We start from the raw sequence: 6098 nt of genomic DNA on the forward strand, positions 1-6098 counted from the left end.
TACTTCACGTGGTCTATAAAGCTGGCCTCATCTAGATCCATCTAGAGCAGCACTGCCCAGTAAAACTATATTATGAGCTATACGTGTAACTTTAAATTGATAGTAGCCACATTTTAAAAAGTAGAAAAAAAATATAGGTGACATTAATTTTAAAAATACATCTTATTTAACCCAATATATTTTAAGCAGTATCATAGCAACATAAACCAAATGTAAAACAATTATTAATTACATTCTCTTTTCTAAGTCCTCAAAATCTGATCTGTAGTCAACATGTACAGCACATATGAATGCAGATGCTACATTTTCAAGGGCTCCAGTGAAATGTATATGTTTACCAAAACAACAAGGTTGTATTTAACAACAAAAATGTTTTATCCTGTTCCAATCTTAAATTTTGAATGAATTACAATGAAACCAAATGGAAAGTTCTGTTTCTCATGCTCACCAGCCACGTTTCACGTGCTCAGTGGCCACAGGTGACTCAGGGCTCCTGAAAGAGGCCAACTCCAGAGCAGCACTTCTCAAAGTGTGGTCAGGGGTCACCCGGGGTTCCCCGAGATGTTTCCAAGGGGCCTATAAGGTCAAAATGATCTCCGTAATCATACTAAAATGCTATTTGCTTTTGTCACTGTCATACTCTACATGACACGCAATATGACAACAATCGAGCATAGAAACATGTGAGAGAAGCAGCAGTCTATTACTGAGCCAGATATTTTAGAGAGTTGCCAAAATGTACAGCAATGCCGCCCTTCTCCCTAATGGATTTTGCTTTGGAAACGACCGTCTCGAATTAAAATACATGTTACTTATACACTCACAGAATGAGATCTTCTTTTTCATGAATATTAGTTTTCATGAATCATTTACATTTTTCTTCGTTTTAATTTCTGAGGGTAATTATTAATAGAGAGAACTCTCAAAACCGAAAGCTCTCTGGAGTCTTCAGTACTTTTAACGGTGTGAGAGGGCTTGGAGAACAGCTGCCTAACTCTCTAGCCTCATAGCTAGTAATTCCCCCCCGACCTCATATTTTTAAAAATATATGTTTATTGATTTCAGAGAGGAAGGGAAAGGAAGAGAGAGATAGAAACATTAATGATGAGAGAGAGTCACGGATCAGCTGCATCCTGCATGCTCCCCACTGGGGATCAAGCCGGCAACCCGGGCATGTCCCCTTGACTGGAATCGAACCTGGGACCCTTCCGTCTGCAGGCCGACACTCTATCCACTGAGCCAAACCAGCCAGGGCTCCAACCTCATATTTTTTGCATGAACTCCCAGTTTCAGACAAGATGAAGCAGATGCATTTCTCCCTATTTGTCTGCCTAAATACCTCTAAAACCCCTGAATATTACACATAAAACAAATATACTAGGGTAAGTAGACACTAAAAGGTAAAGAGAAGGCAGTTCGAGACCCCAGGACTCATGTCACCAGGGTGGCATCATCAGAGACCTGGTGGGAGCCTGAACTCCCACTCGAGCCCGGAAATTATGATGCCGCCCCCACCCCCGCAACAGGTATAACAGCTGAATGGGAGCCTGGACTTCTACCCCAACCTGGTGGTACCCAGAAGGCCCCCTCCAGTGCAGTCTCAAAGAGGGACTGCTAAAACAGGAGGCTGACATCATACCAGAGTCTCTTAACGTCATACCCCAGATGACCAAGATACAATTTGAAATCACCCATAATACCAAGACCCATGACATCTTAATTTGGATGAGAAAAGATAATTAACTGAGATGACATATATATTGATACCACCTGACACCAACTTTAAAACAGGGACCATAAAAATGCTTCTGTGAGCAATTATAGAACAAACAGAAACACTCAGCACAAAAATAGAAGATATGAAGAAAAATCATGTTCTTTGCTTGGGCCTTAAAAGAATCACTCACATGTCTGGAATGACCACCCTCACTTTGCACCTGGGCCAAGGCTCCTTTCTCTCCCTGGAATACCCATCTCCGTCCTCTTCTCCCTTTTAAATCCTGCTTGACCCTTCGGGTCAGCCAAATTGTCACCTCTTCCAGGAAGCCTTCCATGGTTTCCATGCCCCTCCCACTTAAAGCTCCTGAAACCATAGGACTTACACTCAATGCTAATTGTTCTGTCATCAGTCCCTCCCACCACCAGTGTGAAGACTTGACAGAGAGGACTGTGTCTTATCCCAGGCACCTCACTTATAATAAGCACTCAAAAGAATATTTGTTGAATGCATGAATAAACCAAAGAATGAGTGGAAACTCTTCAGTGGCTCTTTCCTGTTGAATAAAATTAAACTCTGTGGTCTGCCATTACATGCCCTGCACAAACTGACACACATATTTTTGGTACTCAGCTTTCCTTCACACAGTCTCCTCCGCCATATGGGAAACACATTGTTTTTATCAAGTACCTTGTACTTCCCATCTCAACATATACCATATATGCTCTTCTCTCAGCCTAAATGTCCTCACCCATTTTTAAAAATGTATAAGTATACATTTTGATTTCAGAGAGGAAGGGAGAGGGAGAGAAAGATAGAAATATCAATGATGAGAGAGAATCATTGATGGGCTGCCTCCTGCATGTCCCCTACTGGAGATTGAGCCTGCAACCCCAGCATGTGCCCTGACCTGGAATCGAACCGTGACCTCCAGGTTCATAGGTCGATTCTCAACCACTGAGCCACCGTGATCGGGCTCTCACCCATTTTGACAGCCCCACTCAGATACTCACCATGACCCAGCCCGGATCTTCCCAGCTACTAGTAGAAGGAGTCCTGCCGGCCTCTGGATACACAGCACAGTTAGTCTTTTCCTGTGTTATTTCACACTTTCTGCCTCATGTTTGTTTGCGTGTATTTGTATTAATGCACTTGTAGTATTCTGGGTCCAAATAAACTTATCTCTTACTCACCTTTGCCTCTGCTACTGAGCCTCTAGCACAGCCCAGTGTTTCTGAGTTTGTTTCTTATTCTGAGATAACAGTACCTACTTCAGAAGGTTTCAATGAATATTAACTAAAACCCACTATTTAAATCTTGGTATAGCATCTCCATTTGGATACAGTAACAACTATGAGCTATTTCCATTGTTATGATGATGGTTATCTGAAGAAATAAATGGGCAGAGCAAGTCCCCTTAAGCTCTACCTTCAAAACATCTTTTAAATCCTGCCTCATCTCACCACTGCCATTATCATCACTCTGCCCCCAGCCATGAACATGGCTCTCGATATTATCACTGCAGTCCGCCTGCTTGCTTCCTTTCACGCTCTTGCCTCCCAACCTCTATTCTCCACTGGGCAGCCAGCATGATCTTTTAAAACAAGAAAGCAGATCATATTACTTCCCCGATCAAAACCCTCCAATGGTTTCCCGATCTACAAAGAAAACCCAACTCCTTGCCGAGGCCAGAATGGCCTAATGGTTCTGGCCTGCGTCACTGTCGCCCTCGGCACGCTTCTTGCCCACCTTCACCAGCTGTGCTTCTTGCACCTGCCAGGCTTTGCATCACAGGGCTTTGAACTCGCAATGTTCTTTGCGTCGCATAATCTCTTCCCCACTTCATTCAAGTGAGCCATGCTCTCGGTTCTTACCTCCTTGAGAATAACCACATGTGTAACATACCAACCATTACTCTCAATCTGTTTCATATTTTTCAAAGCTCTTAATCCGACCTGAAAACATATGTGTATATTAACTTAGAGAAATGGGTTGGTTTACTGTCTTTCTCTTCGCTGGAATTGTAAGCTCCAGGAGGCTCTGCCCCCAGCATCTAATAGGTGTCTGGCACTTAATAGGTGTTCTCTAAGACTGTCTGAATGCTGGCGGGGAACTCCTCAGAGGGGGACTTGGGGACCAGAAGCAGCATCCTGCCGCACACAGTTGCTTACCTGCTCTGGGCCTCTGTGAAGAAGAATAGTGGGCTGATCTCCCTGAAGGGGATGGGAGATGGGGAAGACTCATGGATCATGACTTAGAGGACATTCCCCTTTATCCGCTTAGATGAAAATCTGGCAGAAGATGCTTCCAGGTCTGCATTCCATAATGAACGGTGTCGCCCTCCAGTGCTAAGTGTCCGGGGCTGGCTACAGGCGCAGCAGAAGCAGCCGAGCCGCCCAGCCTCCCAGCATCTTCAGGTTCTCCCTTGTCCCAGGGCCTCGGCCCTGCTAGGCTGGCCAGGCCTGCGAGAGCACGTTGACGACATGTTCCAGAGGCGAAACCCCCAGAGTTCCCTGACACTGCCCTTACCGGCTTCATGACATCCACCTGGAGGAGCCCCGAGGCCCGGCTGAAGGGTGGGGTAAAGGATGAAGGGGAGAGCTCTGGATTCGGGACACCTGGACTCCCGGTGAGCTGGGGAAGCCCCGTGCCCTCTCTGGGCCTTACTTTGTCTTTGCCATAAGGGAGCGGAGTTGAATGTATCTTTGAAGGCCTCACGAGCAGTGACTTTCTGTCGGTATACGAGCTTCACGTAGGAGATGAATTGGACCAGGGTGTGCAAGGGTGAGGCAGAGGGGAAAGAAACGCAGCATGGAGGCGATGGGGCTGAGGCTGAGCGGTACGATCCCAGCATGGCCAGCAGGTGGAGCCATTGCTGCACCAGGAGACTTAGGCAAAGGGGAAAGTTGGTCTAGAGCAGTGGTTCTCAACCTTCCTAATGCCGCGACCCTTTAATACAGTTCCTCATGCTGTGGTGACCCCCAACCATAAACTTATTTTCGTTGCTACTTCATAACTGTAATTTTGCTACTGTTATGAATCGTCATGTAAATATCTGATATGCAGGATGTATTTTCATTGTTACAAATGGAACATAATTAAAGCATAGTGATTCATCACAAAAACAATATGTAATTATATGTGTGTTTTCCGATGGTCTTAGGCGACCCCTGTGAAAGGGTCGTTTGACCCCCAAAGGGGTCGCGACCCACAGGTTGGCAACCCACAAGTTGAGAACCACTGGTCTAGAAAGCTGAGACCCTTCAGTGCTAGTCCAGCCATCAGAACTAGTCGCCACCCCTTAAATACACACACACACACACACACACACACACACACACACACACACACCCCTTCCTCCCAAAGCTGCACACCCTGACAAACTCGAGGTAAAATACTACTTAGGGTTGCTGGGCCTGAGGCTGGAGGCCTTTCAAAGGCTCAGTTGCCTTTCCCTCTCCTCCCATGTTCCCTGGGAGCCTGCACCCTGCACCCATCCCTGCACCCCTGCTCCCGCCACCCTAACTGGCCAGCTGGTCACTCTCATGGGAGGACGTGTGACCAGACCGATGAAGGCCAACCTGACTTCTTTTTTTCAAATGACCAACCACCTCTCCTTTCTCCAACCCCCCACAGCCAGCTGTCACCTTCTGGCTCTAGATCTCCCCCTTCCGTCTCCTGGGGAGGAACCTCTGGTTAGAGCAGTTGGAGAAAACAAGGAGGAAGTGGGGTGGGGCCCTGCTGAAGGGAAAGGACTGGCTTTGGTCAGATAAGAATGGAAGGATCCTTTGTTTGGGCCCAACTGCCTCCGCCACTGTTGACACACTTGGGGAGCATTTCCTGAAGCTCCTCAGTGGTGTCCGGTGCCCCCCACCCCCACTTCCTATGGTCTGAGGAGCGGGGGTGGGGGGGTGGGGGGGTGGTGGTGTGCTTAAAGAAGGTGTTACAGTTAGGCTGCTGTCTTAACGCTGAGGGTGGAGACCATCCCTTCTGGACCTGGCAGCCAGATCTCCCTGTTCTGCTCCCAGCCAGGGGCGGGGGTGGCGTGTTCACAGAGGGTGCACAGGGCATGTCCCCTTCCCTGTGTTTTGCATATTTTGCATACAGCCACCAAAATGCGCCTCTTCTCAGAAAGGTGTTCATGAAGGGTAGGGCCCCCCAGATGTCAGCGCACCAGCCCCCATCCTGAAGGCCCTGCATTTCGCTCTGCCTTTCTTTCCATGACTAAAGATGTCCAGCGTCCCCAGGAGCCTTCCCCGTCTCCCCCCGAGACAGGGGAGTAGTTGGTAGGCTTATCCCAAGGGGCCGCATCCTGGTGGGTACCTGTGTCCCGAGATGGTCCTCCCTACACATCACTGCACAGTCCAGCGGAGCAGATGGA

This window comes from Myotis myotis, unplaced genomic scaffold (assembly GCF_014108235.1).
Source record: "Myotis myotis isolate mMyoMyo1 unplaced genomic scaffold, mMyoMyo1.p scaffold_m19_p_18, whole genome shotgun sequence".
NCBI classification, from domain to species: Eukaryota; Metazoa; Chordata; class Mammalia; order Chiroptera; family Vespertilionidae; genus Myotis; species Myotis myotis.